The 18,793-nt window shown below is 40.1% G+C and overlaps 2 long non-coding RNA genes across 2 annotated transcripts; both read right to left on the bottom strand.

Moving 5' to 3' along the window:
* Nucleotides 1-535: 535 nt before the first annotated feature.
* On the bottom strand, nt 536-2,633 carry LOC143883697 (uncharacterized). Its single transcript, XR_013252480.1, has 3 exons — nt 2,081-2,633; nt 1,727-1,802; nt 536-740 (listed from the first exon to the last, which is right to left on the bottom strand). It is a non-coding gene; the product is annotated as an uncharacterized LOC143883697 (long non-coding RNA).
* A 2,013-nt stretch (nt 2,634-4,646) lies between these two features.
* Nucleotides 4,647-6,572, bottom strand: LOC143883698 (uncharacterized). Its single transcript, XR_013252481.1, has 2 exons — nt 6,191-6,572; nt 4,647-4,851 (listed from the first exon to the last, which is right to left on the bottom strand). It is a non-coding gene; the product is annotated as an uncharacterized LOC143883698 (long non-coding RNA).
* Nucleotides 6,573-18,793: the final 12,221 nt, after the last annotated feature.

Genomic DNA, 18,793 nt, shown 5'->3' with positions numbered 1-18,793 from the left:
CCTAATTTTTCTAGTCATGAATTTCGAGGCTACTTTGGAGTTTTGCACATCTAAAGTTTGGACCAGAGAATCCATTCCAAACGAAAAAAAAACCATAAGTCTCTCACCCTAAATAATTTTTAGGTATGATATCTTTCATTCTAAAGAGAACATCCTGAGTGTTGCATAGACATAATGAATGAGAAAGGCTGTTTGATTGATGATCCGTAGAAAAGATGAATATGTTCGCGTTTGAGACTGTCAGACTGGGAAGGTATTGATGTTGTTCAATTTTCATTTCATTTTTTGGTTATGTGTTATGTATTTGGATTAACTTACCCTTTACCATGAATTTTATGCAAATTCATGTATGTGGTATGTATGTGTTGTTATAGTGAACTGGGGTTGTTAACTTGGGCATGGAAATTGTCACGCCCCGAACCCAGAATTCGAGGTAAGGCGCACGTGACAGCCGCCGCACGCCCATAGGGTCGCCCCCACAAGCATGCAAGGCTCCTTTACAATCAACTATTCTCAACATTCAGAGCAACTAATAAATGCGGAAATTTTAGTCTCAATTAAAGCTCAAATGAAATACATATATAGGTCCATAAGTCTAAATCCAACAATACTTGTTCGATAACAGTCACCTTAATAAAATAACAAAAGTCTCTAACTCGAATAATGAAAGAAAGCAAGAAATTTCCTAAGCTCCTATCCAAGTGCCTGATCTCAGCAAGTCTACTGTCGCTCCTCTGTATCTGAAAATTGTTAAACCACATAATGAGCTAACAGCCCAGCCGGTTTTTCAAATCCAAGCCAGCTAATAGGAAAACGAAAACAATGCTGGTGCGGAAAAGAAGTAACATACCATAAAATTTAGCCAATGCAGAAATTGATAAGAATCAAGAAAATCATTTCTACATAAGCTAAATAAGAAAAATACATGTTTTTACAAAAACGGTTCCAACCACTCGGTTATGCAGTTTTCCACTTTGAAATCAATGACAAAGAATATATTTTTTCAACCACTTGGTTGTGCAGTTTTCCATTTAGAAATCAAATACTTAACAACAGTCTTCTCTGTGGCCAATTTCCAACCTTATTGGCAAGTAGCTTAACCCAAGGCGAACACTCGTTCGCAGGACTCACAGGTCCAAAAGCACGCAATGTAATATTATCAATAGCCAGAGGACTCCCTACTGGCCACCCGAGATCAACCTTACGGGCAGATAAAATTTGACCGATCTACGTGATCACGTCCAGTGTACTCACCCACTGGCAGGTTGGGCACTAGATCCCCACCAGAGATCAACCTTACTGGCGGAATCCATTCCATACCAAGACTGTATACAAATATAGAGAGAAGCAATTTAATGTTTGCAATACTGTGCCATAAATTTTGTAAACGCTTCAAGCCATAGGGGACTCCCCCCATTCCAATCCATGGAAACAATATCGTAAACAAAATGCTTTTCAAATTTTTGCTTCATGAATTCTAGTTTTCAAAATCATGTTCTTCATAAAGCTTTTTATGTATAGGAATGAAAACATTTCAAGACTAAAGGATACCATGCATAATGACATTCAACTATTTGGAATGACATGCTCAAAAACGGCCAGTGAGAAATCTTCTCCAAAACAAGTTCCAAGTGAGAGTAGTTATGCAAAAATTGTAATAGAAAGCTTTCAACCTAGCTAAATGTAAATATTTGATAATACACTGACATAGGGTAGGATCACCTACCTCTTGCACGAATTTCTGAATTTGTTTTTTTTTTCTTTAGGACGACGTTGACCCGACAAAAACTCCTCTTTTTCCCCTTCACATTAGTAAGTAAACCAAGGTCATTTAACTATCCTAATGTGTAACAGTCCCTATTAAATAAGATTTCATATCTGATTGTGCCTCTTAATATAGAAAAAGAAATTAAGACGGCTCTAAAAACTCCTTTCTAACACATCGCACCTAAACTCCAATCCCATCTGCCCAACCAAATTAATTAATTAAGACAACTCTTTTCCTCCTTTTTGTTCTTGGCAAGGAAGGGAATTTGCAAAGCTGAAACTAGAAGGTAACTGAGTAAGAATATGAACTTACAGAATTTTGGCGATTGTTCGCGATGAAGATCCACCCAACCGTAGTTGATCTCAAGATATATGTGATGGAATATGAGGTCTTGTAGGCCCTGATTCTCGGACGCAAGGTTATGGCAACAAGGGAACGAAAATGGTCGAAACGATCATGAGAAATAGGGTTGTTCTACAGTTCTAGAAGGAGATGGATGCTAGAAGTGTTGAGAAGTTCTAAAAGCAGATAGGATTGAGAGCAAGAAACTCTACAAGTTGGGAGGTTAAATTTGGTTGATGGTTTTGTGTGCAAATCAAGGTGGGTATTAGCATAAGGTATGTGGTGAAGAAAACAAAAAAATCAGCATAGTGAGCCTTTATCACATTACAAAGGAAATTCTAAGCTACATGGCAATGAGTGGTTGTACAATCCTTAATTAGCCCTTCCCATTGCCATTTCAACCCTTTCCATTAGATGTCACAAAAGGTAGAATCTTTTACATTTTAAAATTTGGGGAGAGGCAAGGAAAGCATCGTGCACAGTAATCTCCAATTATAGCATGAGTTTCTAATTGATAGCATTGTTTCCAACAATAACAAAAACCTCTTCCTTCATCCATGCCCAATTCAAAATTTGCTTAATTCTAATAAGCCCCAATTGGAAGGTCTGTTCCTAATGGAGTGAAGATTCCATATCCCACTTGTCTCTTAAGGTCCCATTATTACCACCGTCCATTTCCATCTTTAATTTGCAGCTACACTAGCCCAAAAGTCATAGCAATAGTTTAGGGATTATGATGTGCTAATTAGGCTAATCCAAACCATCCATCCATTCAAGTTACCCACCCATTTAACTCATAAAGGCACCCCTTCAAGAAAATTTCACAAGTTTTATTTGATACCGACACCCATTTCTAGCAATTAATCTTGGGCTTGATTTTTGATAATGACACCCATTATAAGCAAATACCTATATGCTCAACTATGATAATGACACCCATTCCAAACAAATAGTAGTAAGCTAAATTTTGATAACGACACCCATTAGAAAAAGTCATATGTTCACTTTGATAAGGACAACTACAAAAAAAAAAAAAAAATACTTGGGACCAGGTATTACATGGGACCAGGTATTACATCATACCCCCCTAAAAAGAATTTCGTCCTCGAATTTCACATACAAGAATAGTTTTTTTTTTCTTTTTTTCTTCTCTCTCTCTCTCTCTCTCTCTCTCAACGATTTCTAAACTGAACTTAACACTTGAAACGATGCACCTCCTGAAACTGGATTCTTCCATATCTACCATGCTTACTGGCTGATCACAAGTGAGATTGACATTGGTGAAAAGAACCAACCTCACCAGGCTTCCGCTGCGCACTCTATTCAATGGAAGCTTCTCTTTTATTTATTATCGATAAATAAACATGTATAAGAAAATAAGACCAACACAAACTACAATACACAGCCAAAAGGGAACCACTCTCAACTTCCAAGTCACGTCCATGGGACAAATAAATAGCTCGAATTATCTCACACCAACACAACTATTTCTCATGATAGACCTAGTGCCTTTTGGGAAAACGAGCTCACCATATTGTCCCATGCCAGCATGGTTAATTCACAGGCCTAACCAAAGGCTCCTAGTCCACATGAACTAACTCTACATCTCTTTTCGAGCAAACTAAATCTCATATCGAAAATAAGTGATCTTGGAATGTACGAGTTCATCATCACATCCTCCCTGTTACATCCTCCCTGTTACTCGATGTTGATTTTCATTGTCCTCAATTTAAATTATAGTTGGCTCTGAATATAAGTCTTCAACTTTTCATTGAAACGACTCACATAACCATGGTCGGTAGCTACTTGATTCAACCACTGTCAATTTAAAATTTTTACATCTTCAATACCGTAAGATTTGCCGATAACTGTTTATCTTCTCTTCCGGCTACTCGAGATTTTCACACAATTAATATGTCTTCAATTAATCAATAAATGTTAAATAATTCATATGTAGATTGAAAGACTCATCTAAATATCGTATTTTATTCTCTAGTTTCCCAAAATTCAACCATTCAAAGACTCGTCTCAAAATCATATTTTATTCTCTCATTTCCTAAAAGTCATCCATTGTATTTTCATAGCCTACAGGATCATAAGCCTAAGCTCCGAGAGTTCGTAAAATCATAAGTAGTACCTTAACAATTCTCAAAGTCATTATTAAGTTCTCCAAAAATTTCTCGAGGGTCTAAATTAGATTCCTATAGTCTACAACACAATAATTTAAGCTCTCACACCAGGCAAGTAATGACTAACATTCCACTACTTTCTAAGTCATATTCCAAAATCCACAATATCACAAGCCGAGCTCTAAGAGACCTATGAAAAACTTGAATGGCGCTAACATCTTAATTTCAAACTTTCAAACTTCCTAAGGATCTAAAGCCTAAGCTCTGATACCACTTTTCTGTCACGCCCCGAACCCAGAATTCGAGGTAAGGCGCACGTGACAGCCGCCGCCGCCTATAGGGTCGCCCCCACAAGCATGCAAGGCTCCTTTACAATCAACTATTCTCAACATTCAGAGCAACAAATAAATGTAGAAATTTTAGTCTCAATTAAAGCTCAAATGAAATACATATATAGGTCCATAAGTCTAAATCCAACAATACTTGTTCGATAACAGTCACCTTAATAAAATAACAAAAGTCTCTAACTCGAATAATGAAAGAAAGCAAGAAATTTCCTAAGCTCCGATCCAAGTGCCTGATCTCAGCAAGTCTACTGTCGCTCCACTGTATCTGAAAATTGTTAAACCACATAATGAGCTAACAGCCCAGCCGGTTTTTCAAATCCAAGCCAGCTAATAGGAAAACGAAAACAATGCTGGTGCGGAAAAGAAGTAACATGCCATAAAATTTAGCCAATGCAGAAATTGATAAGAATCAAGAAAATCATTTCTACATAAGCTAAATAAGAAAAATACATGTTTTTACAAAAACGGTTCCAACCACTCGGTTATGCAGTTTTCCACTTTGAAATCAATGACAAAGAATATATATTTTCAACCACTTGGTTGTGCAGTTTTCCATTTAGAAATCAAATACTTAACAGCCTTTTCTGTGGCCAATTTCCAACCTTATTGGCAAGTAGCGTAACCCAAGGCGAACACTCGTTCGCAGGACTCACAGGTCCAAAAGCGTGCAATGTAATATTATCAATAGCCAGAGGACTCCCTACTGGCCACCCGAGATCAACCTTACGGGCAGATAAAATTTGACCGGTCTACGTGATCACGTCCAGTGTACTCACCCACTGGCAGGTTGGGCACTAGATCCCCACCAGAGATCAACCTTACTGGCGGAATCCATTCCATACCAAGACTGTATACAAATATAGAGAGAAGCAATTTAATGTTTGCAATACTGTGCCATAAATTTTGTAAACGCTTCAAGCCATAGGGGACCCCCCCCCCCATTCCAATCCATGGAAACCATATCGTAAACAAAATGCTTTTCAAATTTTTGCTTCACGAATTCTAGTTTCAAAATCATGTTCTTCATAAAGCTTTTTATGTATAGGAATGAAAACATTTCAAGACTAAAGGATACCATGCATAATGACATTCAACTATTTGGAATGACATGCTCAAAAACGGCCAGTGAGAAATCTTCTCCAAAACAAGTTCCAAGTGAGACTAGATATGCAAAAATTGTAATAGAAAGCTTTCAACCTAGCTAAATGTAAATATTTGATAATACACTGACATAGGGTAGGATCACCTACCTCTTGCACGAATTTCTGAATTTGTTTTTTTTTTCTTTAGGACGACGTTGACCCGACAAAAACTCCTCTTTTTCCCTTTCACATTAGTAAGTAAACCAAGGTCATTTAACTATCCTAATGTGTAACAGTCCCTATTAAATAAGATTTCATATCTGATTGTGCCTCTTAATAAAGAAAAAGAAATTAAGACGGCTCTAAAAACTCCTTTCTAACACATCGCACCTAAACTCCAATCCCATCTGCCCAACCAAATTAATTAATTAAGACAACTCTTTTCCTCCTTTTTGTTCTTGGCAAGGAAGGGAATTTGCAAAGCTGAAACTAGAAGGTAACTGAGTAAGAATATGAACTTACAGAATTTTGGCGATTGTTCAAGATGAAGATCCACCCAACCGTAGTTGATCTCAAGATATACGTGATGGAATATGAGGTCTTGTAGGCCCTGATTCTCGGACGCAAGGTTATGGCAACAAGGGAACGAAAATGGTCGGAACAATCATGAGAAATAGGGTTGTTCTACAGTTCTAGAAGGAGATGGATGCTAGAAGTGTTGAGAAGTTCTAAAAGCAGATAGGATTGAGAGCAAGAAACCCTACAAGTTGGGAGGTTAAATTTGGTTGATGGTTTTGTGTGCAAATCGAGGTGGGTATTAGCATAAGGTATGTGGTGAAGAAAACCAAAAAATCAGCATAGTGAGCCTTTATCACATTACAAAGGAAATTCTAAGCTACATGGCAATGAGTGGTTGTACAATCCTTAATTAGCCCTTCCCATTGCCATTTCCACCCTTTCCATTAGATGTCACAAAAGGTAGAATCTTTTACATTTTAAAATTTGGGGAGAGGCAAGGAAAGCATCGTGCACAGTAATCTCCAATTATAGCATGAGTTTCTAATTGATAGCATTATTTCCAACAATAACAAAAATCTCTTCCTTCATCCATGCCCAAGTCAAAATTTGCTTAATTCTAATAAGCCCCAATTGGAAGGTCTGTTCCTAATGGAGTGAAGATTCCATATCCCACTTGTCTCTTAAGGTCCCATTATTACCACCGTCCATTTCCATCTTTAATTTGCAGCTACACTAGCCCAAAAGTCATAGCAATAGTTTAGGGATTATGATGTGCTAATTAGGCTAATCCAAACCATCCATCCATTCAAGTTACCCACCCATTTAACTCATAAAGGCACCCCTTCAAGAAAATTTCACAACTTTTATTTGATACCGACACCCATTTCTAGCAATTAATCTTGGGCTTGATTTTTGATAATGACACCCATTATAAGCAAATACCTATATGCTCAACTATGATAATGACACCCATTCCAAACAAATAGTAGTAAGATAAATTTTGATAACAACACCCATTAGAAAAAGTCATATGTTCACTTTGATAAGGACAACTACAAAAAAAAAAAAAAAAAAAAAATTACTTGGGACCGGGTATTACAGAAATTGGATGCATGATTTGTGAATGTCCATGGGTGTTTGTCTGAATTCCCAACTTTGTCAAGGTAAAAAGGGGATGTCGGCAAAATAGCTAGGAATAAGGGTCAAATATAAGAATTTTCTCTTGTTTGGTTCATGATCATGGGATTCTTGCAGGGTTGGAACACCCAAATTTCCATTGAGCTAAGCCTTAGCGGACCCATTGGACAAGTCTATGCACTAGTTGTTAGCAATGAGATGCTTTTTTGCTGGAATACATGTAACTCTCTCGACAACATAATTTTAAAAAAAAATAAAAATAAATGATGTGTATGCATAGCAGCATTTCTTCTTTTGTGTTCTAATGCAATGAATGGTGGAACTGTCATTGATATTTTTTGGTACTCACAGTATTTTTGTTTTGCTTCCCTTTCAACATGTCCTTATGTTGTATGTTATTGTTTCATACTAGTGATACACAACACATTCATTCTTTTGTTGCTGCAGGATGGCTGTATATTGGCTTGGAAGTTTGTTTGGTATCTTCTATTTTTAAATGACTTGTCTGTCAGAAATTGGTGTTGATAATCTATTAGGAAAAATCTTTTTCCATTTCTGTTTGTCATTTGAAGTTTGAACATTTGTGCAAGTATATATCAGTTTAACACATACTGCAAATCCTATACTTTTAGTTATATCTTAGAGAACGACTGTTGAATAAGTAAACCAGTTGAATGCTTAAGTAAACCAATGAGCAAAATCAAATATTTTTTCCTATCATGTAATTCCATTGTCCTTTCCTTTCTATTTTCTTGTTGTAGTATGTGAATGTGTTATCCTTTCTTGAAAAAGATGGTTCAAAGGCTATATTATATTACATGGTGTTGCTGTATTGACTGAATGTGCTAAGATCTGGAATACTTATAATGTCTGATTGCATTGGTTTGTGAAGGCCATTAAGCTTAGATCATGGAAACCAAATTTGTTACAAGTATAAGGTGTGAAGTTGTTTTTTGGGGACATAAAGCTTCTAGAAATAGTGTGTTGATTCACCATATGGTCACATTAAATTCACCACTGCCAGTCTGGGCAGGTTGATCGCATCATGTATTTTTTTCATATCACTTTACCAAAATATTTGTTAGTCCTTTATTTCTACGGATTGAATATATTTGTTCAATGCAAGCTACCGATGATGCATAGGTGGAATAGAGTAAGTCAATCTCTTGAGTATGTTGTCAAGAATTTTTTGCATCACCTTTTCTAGTAGGGAACCAACGTAGGGCTGCACTGTTTTCGTGCTTTACTTTTAGTAATGGAAAACTGGCAATATTTTGTTTGAGGAAAGTATACAAGAGACAAATTACTTCAGCCATCCATATCCTTGCTAGTGTGCTAGGATTTAGGGAAAGTGCTTGACGTCAAGTGACAAACGAAGGCTGCACTCGTTATCCAACGACAACTTCGACAGTACATGCGGCCATCATTTTTCATAATTGGTTCCATTAGACGATGGCTCGTGAACATTATATGAGGATCAAGAGAGTTGCAAACATTATTCAACATCCTGGAAAAGGCGACCGGTTCTACATAATCAATAAGAGCTTCAGATCACAGCAACAAAGTCACCGATTATAGTGTTTGTACCCCGCCTAATTTTTACTACTTACTCAAGGGCGCATGAGCAGAAATTTATATACCTAAGGAAGCATAGGGATCAAGTTTCTTTCTGCGTAAGCTAACACGTTACACGGAATATGTCAAAGACGGACCTTGTGATTGCATTACTTCAAACCGAAATCACAATCGTCCAAACCTTCTTGTGTGTTGGAAATACTTTGTCTGCTGAAAGGGCCAACCGTGTACAGAAGGATCAAAGTCGATAAACTCCCACCCATCATTCCAATCATTATATTTGACGGCTCCGGATCTCTTCAAGTGGAGAGTTTGATGCAGATCATCCAAAATGTCATGGAGAATTAAGAGGTTTAGAAGATCCCATCATTAATATTAAAAGAGTTTTATTTAGTTTTAGAGTGTTATGTTCTGCAATACCACCTGTGAATACTCCACCGGTATGAAAAGTTCTTAATGTTAGTTGAGTCCCTGGTTCCCCAATTGATTGACCCGCAATGAGAGTGTTATTTAGTCTTTTTAAGTCATAGTGAGGTAGTAGAGCCTTTTTGCATCAAAATCACTTAAGTTCTTTGAGGTATGATTGTTTTAAATAGGCATGACACATGTGTTATGAAAATCTTAGTGGGGAGAGAGTCTTTAAATCATTAGAGGGTATTTTAGTCCAAAATTGTTAGGTTTTTGTTTAGGATTTAGAACGTTCTAATTCTATTTCTTTTCGTGTGTGTGTAGCCCCATAACACTTTTCTTAAATGCGATGCAATGATGGAATGGATAAAGATTTGAAGTTTTTTTTTTCTCTCGTGTGGATGTGATGCCTTTTCCGAATTGTGATGCTTCATGTCCCGTCAATTTCTACCCCGTCACTTTTATATTCTTTTATCTCCTCCTCCTCTCCTCTCTCCCTCATCCCCTTTAGATTGTGATTATTAGCCGACACTCTCTTATGCTTCTCACTTCTTACATCCTTTTCTCCATCTCCCATCTATCTTCTTATATTTCTTTCTTTTTAGTCTCATTTCTCTTTTCCCTTCTTTTTTCCATTTTATCCACACACGTCCTGTTTAGGTTTGTAAAGCTTTCCCCTTTTATACTCCTACCAACCATCTTTCTTGATTTTGATCTTTCTTGATCTCGAAGTGGGTGTCACAAGATTAGGATACGATATGACGAGGTTTAGAAGACTATTGTCAAGATTTCTACTTTTTTCCTTTCCTTTTTTTTTTTTTTTTTTTTGAAATGATGTCTTTTGGTTTTATCAAGGCACCAAACACTTCCATGCGCGTGATGAACCAAGATCTGCGACCCTTTATTGGAAAATTCAGGAGTGTATACTTCGATGATATCCTCAATTACAGTATGAACCATGACGAGCATGTTTCCCACGTAAAGAAAGTACTTGAAGTGTTGAGAGAACCAATCTCAAGGTTTGTATTTATAACTAATTGTTTAACCTTCTTGTGATACATTGAGTCGGCTGATGGAATCAAAGCCGACCCAGTTAAAGTCGAGGCCGTAAGTTGGGATGTGCCTCAATCAATCAATGTTGTGCAACATTTTCACATTCTTGCCTCCTTCCATCCGCGATTTATTCCATAGTTTCAAATCTCCCTCGCGTCATCGTGGACTTCCCCAAGTCAACTCCCTTTGACCATGGCCTCGTTATTGTCAGAGTCCGTGTTTTGCATTACAAAGTCAACTGAAACTCCTTTGACACTCGAGTTATGACTGCATCAACCAAGCACTTAGCCGTGTCAATCGAGTATTCACTGCATTGTGTTGAGTCGACTAGGATTTGCCTTGGCCGTGTTTTTGGGACGATAAGACAAAAATAAATAAATCACAAGGCTGCTCCCATTCAAGGATCTTCTCCCTCTCCACATCAACCATAGTTTGCTACACTTATTTCCTCCAATATATTTGGCCCTAAAGGGATAACGACCCCTAAATGGGCCCCACACGTATCATGTGAATTCTAAGTGAGGAGAGGGTTTTAAGTCATTAGAGGGTATTTTAGTCCAAAATTGTTAGATTTTGTTTAGGGTTTTAGAACTTTTTAGTTCTTTTTTTTTCTTATAAATTGTAAGCCTGATGGTACTTTTCTAGTTCTAGGAGATCTGATGAATTGATGAATGATTAAAAATCATTTTTCTTGCTTTTTTGCAAATAATAGATGTGAAGTCTACTTACCAAGGTTGGTGCGATGCCTAGGGTTCCTTTGGTGCACACCCTCTCTCTCTCTCAATACATTTAGTAAACAAAATAAAAAGGGAATGATATCACGACAACTATGTTTTAATAATTGCACAAACCAAGCTTGTCTTTTCTTTTTTAATTGGCTTGTGACAGCTTTTTGGGAACAGTAATAACCTTTTAACAGGTCTTTAAATACTAAAAGACAAGATGCGTTAGTGAAAATATCAAAATATGGTCATGTTGATATCATTTCCCAATATAAAAAAAACCTCATGTATACCAAAAGAAAAGTTCAGGTTCCAATCCAACCCAAAAAATTACATATGAATGAACAAGGAAGAGAAAGTTGCCATTAAAAAACCCGTACTAAAAAAGGAAGAGAACAAAACCAACTAGTATAAAAAAACGCAGCAATCAATCAAATCAACGAAATCAGCAATGCAAAAAACATGAAGAGAAAGGAAACATGGCCTCACCAACGATGTCTTGGTCGTCGTAAACCTCTTCCCCCCATTTCAAAAAAAAAAAAAAAACTCTTCCCCTCTAAGAACATTATCGAAGGTGTACCCTTACAAACTGATGCTCTCTCTCTCTCTCTCTCTCTCTCTCTCTCTCTCTCTCTCTCTCTCTCTCTCTCTCTCTCTCTCGTGTACGTGCATTTCTCTCTTTCTCTCCCGTGGGTCGCCATTTTTTGGCAATATGGGTCACGAATGAATCTTTTTTGGGATTGTGCGACGCCGGATCATGGGTCGAAAGGCAAGATGGCGACCCTAGTAACATTGTGAGGTGGTCAACAGTCAAGATCTTGTCTAATTTTCATCTGTGTGCATGACGAAGATCCAAAAGTGTTAAAAATCATCATCGTTCATCAAGATATTTTCCTTGGAATGGTATATACTTTATTTATTCTTTTGCTAAATTTTAAACCTTTTAAAATTGAGGCCTTTTTAGACAATTTCTTCACTCCCTAGGATGGTGTGACTTGTTACTCATGTTGTTTGCTCTGGATATTGGAGTTCTGAGAATTGCTCTTCTATAGCTCATGCATATAAAAAAAATTTCCTTTTGCTTACATCCATTTTTCTTAATTTTTTTTGAAAACATCCATTTTTCTTGTTCTGGATATGCACTTTCTTTATAGGTCACTGTTATAACTTATAACCTATGGAATTTTCTTTCTTTACAATGCATTCAGACTCCAGCATACCACACTTCAGCTGTGATGTCTGTTCTTTCTTGGGACCAATTTTTTGTTATCATGTTCATTGGATCAAACAATTAAGGTAACTTTCTTTTGGTGACTCGTTATGTTGTGCATGCACAAGAGCTGTCAATTTATCCTTTCATTATATTTCTTTTATTCATGCAGGTGTGGGTTGCTATAGAAAGTGGGAACTTGGAGGTGACTTATACACATACCGAAGAACATGTATGCTACTTTGTGGACCCCGATCCGAGAGAGGCGGGGGGACGTGCCCCCACGCGCGTCTCGGGATCATCCACGTGAAGGAGAGCTCCACCAAGGAACTCTCGAAAGAGTGCCCCTCACAGCATGAGCGGCGATGTGAAGTGAGATACCTCTCGATTCGGGGACTAGCCCGGATTCGAGACGCACCTTAAACAAAGAAAGAGTCGCCATCCAAGGAAGTAGGCCCTGGATCCCATGCTGTGCTCTGTCGCAACAGATAACCAGAGATATATAAAAGGTCCGTGCCTGATGACGAATGGGGAAGGGGTTAGGCGCCCCCAATTCGCCCAAGTGCGAGCACCTGGTCTCTTATGCCATTTATTATTAATTTTGAAGAATTTTGGGCGAAAATCATGCGAAATGGGAACGAAGATCTCCGAGATAACGTCTATCTAATCATGCATGTCTCGGAGATGAATAAGAAGCACAAAAAGGAAATGAAAGATGTCACCTAAGAATAGCTAGATTATGAGTGCCATGCCTAATTGGTGTCTAAGTTCTGGTGGGCACACACATGCATGCTACATCTAAAGGTATAGGATCTGTACATGAAAGTAAGAAAACACAGCAAAACATACAGCACAACCAATGACTCGACACGACACACCCTAAACTCTAAGGTGATAATTGACTCGGACCAAGATGGCCATCCATCTTAGCTGCACTACGTATCCCGGCCTCGGGAAGAATCAGAGCCAACGTAGTTCGGCGACCTATGCTAAACTACAACGCCTAACCCTCTAGAACCGCTATCCTAGACTCGATTAACTAGACCCGACTAGTTTTTAAAGCTTCTTGCGACATTACTTAAGTTCAAGTGAATGGTGATTTTTAGGACTCCCTGTATGCCCTAACTAATGCCAGTGAACCCTACACCCTAGGTGTGACTAGGCTGTGTGTCCTAAGGAAAACCGTGGGCTATCTAAGCGCGTTCTAGTCTAGCCATCGGCTCGACTAAGTGTCTAACCGACCACGACCTGAGGCCTCCTAACTCTAGGGACACTCACACGACCGGACATGACAAAGCAACACAATCAGGACAGACTCCCCACTCTACGACACCCCCAAACGCCTAGGACCGACTCCTAACTCTATGGGAGGATCTTTTGAAAATTGTTGGTAAAGTTATTTTGAAGAATTTTTGTAGTTTTGGAAGGTTTTGAAGTTGTGAAAATTATGAAGTTGTGGGAAATATTTGCAAAATGGTGTGTGAAAATAGTGTAAAAAGAAAGGGTGACTGGACTCAGGATGCCAGCAGCACGCCTGAGCTGCCTACGTACCCCTCAGTTAGGGATCAAGCCATCCGTAGTTCGGAAGGAAAGTGAGAAATAATTACAAAAATGATGACTGCACTCAGGGTGCCAGCAGCACGCCTGAGCTGCCTACGTACCCCTCAGCTAGGGATCAAGCCATCCGTAGTTCGGACCTGACTACTCCTAATGACTCGAGATTTTTGAGATTTTTGATTTTTAGTTGCTTTTGAAGTGTTTTTTGAATTTTTGACACAAGAGGACAAAATCCTATCACCATAAGGGTAGGATAGACTCCTGATGTCCCGCAAAGGTTGGACAGCATCCTATGCTTTGCGGGGGAATTGGACAGAATCCCGACTTTGCAAGGGTTGGACAGCATCCTATACCTTGCAAGAGCGGATAAAATTTACGCGACTTGATGAGAGGATGGACAGAATCCTAACCCCTATGATGATAGGACAGACTCCTGAAAGACTGAAGGACTGACTCCTATGCTGAAAACGGACTCTGGAAGATGGAAAGGCGGAATCCCAAACTTTATGAAGGGATAGGACAGAATCCTAAACTCTACAAGGGTAGGACAGGCTCCCAAACCCTAGGACGGTAGGACAGACCCCTAAACTCTCTACGACTGACTCTATAGAGAAAGGAATCCTTTAACCTGCGAAGACTCTAAAAACGAAAGGAAACTCTAGAAGACGAAACCCAAGCATCAACACAAACCCCAAAAGAATGAGTGAAAAGGGAAGGGCAGGCTCCGAGATTCCTACGATTCAATTAGAAGTACACAAAGAAAGCCCAATTAGCAGGGAGAAGAAAAATGGTCTTAGGGTCTCACCACACAACCGGCTAGTCAGAAAAAATGACCAAGAATTACCGATGCCCTGAGTGAATATATCAATATTGGCCAAGAGCGTCTGAAGGGAAGAATACCCCATAGGCCAACTGGATGGTCGAATCTATTGGGAATCACAAGCCTGATATCATTAACAGGTGGCAAGGATAATCAAAGAGTAATACAACTAAATTCGATTTGTAAGCACAGAGGTATCCAAAAAAAAAAAAAAAAAAAAAAATTAGAATTGTAGAGTGCATTAAAAAACCAAGACCAACTTGCGAGGACCGAGCAGTCCCAAATTAGTTTGTAATCAAAGTATAATACAACTGAAGTTTATTTGCAAACCCCAATCATAGCCCATTCCATCTGCAATCTCAGGGCATTCAAATACATATATCAAAGCCACAACTAAAGAGGACCGACGATCACAATCATTACCCGATGCTCAGGGCCAAAATAGATGCAATAGACACCATTCAATCGAAAGAAACGAAGCAAGGATAAACATCTAGTGCGATCAATATTACCAATAAATGGAAATGTTACCCGAGCTGCTAGAGGAGGAGGAATGACATACCTGAAGATCGCTACGAACCCAGGTCTGATGGCGGGATGCCAAAACAGGATGATCGGTGGAAATGGGTGCGATTGGCGGACGGGCAGAGGCCGGCTGGAGGAGACGAAGTTCGGGGTCGAGCTCCCCCTCCTCTCTCTCTCTCTCTCTCTCTTTTTCTTTTCCTTTCGCGACAGATATCGCAAAATCCGAGAGGGAGGTGCGGAGAAGACTTGAAAAAAAAGGGGTTTGGAGAGCTTCCTCTCTCTCTCTCTTTCTTTCTCTCTCTTTCTCTCTCTCTCTTTCTCTCTCTCTCTCTCTCTCTTTCTTTCTCTCTCTTTCTCTCTCTCTCTCTCTTTCTTTCTCTTTCTTTTGCGACAAATATCGCAAAAAAAGACAGAGAGGGAGGTGCGGTGGCTGGTGGAGAAAATAAAAGGGTTTGGAGAGGTGATCGGAGGAGGTGGTGGTGGCTGGCAGTGGAGAGAGGTTTGGGTGCGGTCGCGGCTTGGAGGTGGGCGGCTGTGAAGGAGGTGGTGGTGGCTGATGGAGAAAAATAAAAAATGAAAAATGGTGGAATGAAATGGGTTTTGGCAGAGGGTTCTGTAGGAAGGGAAATGGAGGTGGGGATTGTGGGTAAAAGGGGAAGAAGGTGGTGGAGGTTGAAAACGAGTTTGGGGGGATGGCAGAGGGTGGCCGGCGATGGTGTTTTTATCTTTTTTGCCGGATTCCGGTGGTTCGGCCGGAGAAAATGATGGGTGAAGGGATAGGTTTTTGATGGGGTTTTGGTGGAGGGTTTAATGAGGTGGGTTGTGGTGAGGGTTTGGTGGAAACCGAATGGGTTTTGGGTAGAGATGGGTTTGGAGGTTAGGATGGTGGAGGAGGGTAGAAGAAGAAGAAGAAGAAGAGGGCGGCTGTGTCGGGGGAGGTGGGTTTGGTAGGTGGTGGCCGAGGGTGGAGGTTGCGGCTGTGGAGGAGGAGGGTGGTTTCGGTGGGAAGAGAATGATGGCTGTGGTTGCAGAAAAAAGGGGTTTTTCGATGGGACTGGGTTTTGGGTTTGGGAGGTGTGGAGAGGGGTTTGAAGGTGGAAGATGGAGGGGGTAGAACGAGGGAGATGGTGGCTTGAATTCCGGTGGGTTGCCGGCCGGAGATGGGTTTGGCCTCGCCGGATTCCGGCTGGCCGCGGTGCTGAAGAGGGTGAAGATGGGGGAGGTGGTGGAGAAAATGGGGAAGAAGAGGAAGGTGGGGGGAGGAGAGGCTGGCCGGAGGGATGGTGGTGGCCGGCGGCTCGTCCTCCCTCTATCTCTCTGTGTTGTTTTTTTTTTTTTTTTTCTTTAAATGGGTTTTGCTGATGGAGGCTAGGGTTCGGGTTCGCAGAGGTGGAGGTTGTGGCTGTGGAGGTGGTGGTAGAAAGGAATGGAGAAGGAAGATGGAGGGGTTGTAGGCTTGCCGGATTCCGGCGGGCTTGCCGGAGAAGAAGATGGTGGCTGTGGGTTCTTCTCCCTCTCTCCTTTTTTTCCTTTTTTTTTTTTTTTGGAATCTCCTCCTCTTTCATGCAAGAAATCCCTTTGTTTTATACTTAGGGTTGAATCCTTAGCTCTAATCCCAACCATCTATGTGGCAGCTTCCTTCCCTTGGGTGATCTCCACCCTTGATCTACTTCCTCCACAAGCATTCCTTTTTAGAAACCCTAAAACCCTAAAATGTTCTAACTAATCTAGACCCTACACCTCATCTCTTAATCCAATGGCCCATGCATGTTGCTTGCAAAGAAAGTAATGCCCATTTTATTAAAATACCCCTAGGACAAGGTGATTTTACCCTATTGCCATTATGCCCTACTTGCTTTTATTTCCATCAATGAGCACCCTCACTTGGTTGTTTTCAACCCCCTCTTTCGTAATAAAGAGAGATAGCACCAATACTACCCTGCTTCGATAGCCGCGCTAACCTGTTCCGAATTTTTACACCGATTGACCAATGGGCCGACATGGGCGCACCCTCATTTTGTATCGGACGAGGGGAATGATATGAGCACAGCCAGTTTTGATGATGCCACACACTCGCCCGTCTTGTTCTCCATTTTTCGCCCGATTGCCCTGAAATTTTGCAGGGGGATTCTCGAGAATACTAACAACCTCCTGGGGATTTGTACCCAGAAATATGCGCCATAAGATACTCAAAGACTCAGGCCTTCCCCTCATTCTGGGCCCAGGCCTTCAGGAATTTGGGAATTTCGCTAGATTTTGAAGTTCTTATTTAATTTTTGGGAATTTAAGGCCTTGTCAAAATGGGGTGTCTACAGATGCCCCTCTTTGGCAGAGTGTGCTTGTCGCACGGAAGCCAAAGCCGAGCAGACAACACATTTTGACTGGCCCAAGATTTCGAACGGAAGGGATGCAAGGGGGGGGGGACGAGATGGATCGACGAGACGGATTCTCATCGAGAGGGAATGATAAGATGAATTGACGAGAGAGATTCTCGAAAAGACTACTGAGATGGACTCTCAAGAGATAGTGAGACAGACTCTCACAAATTACAGAATGGAATAATTAGACAGCCTCTAATTAAGCCACTCAGGGATTTGGAGATTATAAAGCGGAATGATTAGACAGCATCATGATCAAACCTAAATTAGGATCTGAGAAGACAGCATCTTGACAGATGAACAAAGCGGAATGATTAGACAGCATCATGATCAAACCTGAATTTGGATCTGAGAAGACAGCATCTTGACAGATCAACCGAGCGGAATGATTAGACAGCATCATGATCAAACCTAAATTAGGATCTGAGAAGACAGCATCTTGACAGGTCGACAAAGCGGAATGATTAGACAGCATCATGATCAAACCGAAATTAGGATCTGAGAAGACAGCATCTTGACAGATCAACCGAGCGGAATGATTAGACAGCATCATGATCACACCGAAATTAGGATCTGAGAAGACGGCATCTTGACAGATGAAGAAAGCGGAATGATTAGACAGCATCATGATCAAACCTGAATTTGGATCTGAGAAGACAGCATCTTGACAGATCAAGAAAGCGGAATGATTAGACAGCATCATGATCAAACCTGAATTTGGATCTGAGAAGACAGCATCTTGACAGATCAACCGAGCAGAATGATTAGACAGCATCATGATCACGCCAAAATTAGGATCTGAGAAGACGGCATCTTGACAGATGAAGAAAGCGGAATGATTAGACAGCATCTTGACAGATCAAGAAAGCGGAATGATTAGACAGCATCATGATCAAACCTGAATTTGGATCTGAGAAGACGGCATCTTGACAGATCAACTGAGCGGAATGATTAGACAGCATCATGATCACGCCGAAATTAGGATCTGAGAAGACGGCATCTTGACAGATGAAGAAAGCGGAATGATTAGACAGCATCATGATCAAACCTAAATTAAAATTTTTGATTTGAAAAAAAACGTTCAAGTTTTCTCAAATCCCAATTTATTAAAACTGATATCTCAAACATCAATGCACGCTAGGTATCTTTTATGGTCTGACTGTCGTCAGGACATAAAAGATGCCCCTAGTATAATTTCACTTCCAGTTCAGGAGTCTTAAC

The sequence above is a fragment of the Tasmannia lanceolata genome, unplaced genomic scaffold, assembly GCF_043159265.1.
Source record: "Tasmannia lanceolata isolate RefF3 unplaced genomic scaffold, GAP_Taslan_0.1 ptg000008l, whole genome shotgun sequence".
In the NCBI taxonomy this organism is placed as follows: Eukaryota; Viridiplantae; Streptophyta; class Magnoliopsida; order Canellales; family Winteraceae; genus Tasmannia; species Tasmannia lanceolata.
This window is presented reverse-complemented; position numbering and strand designations above follow the sequence as displayed.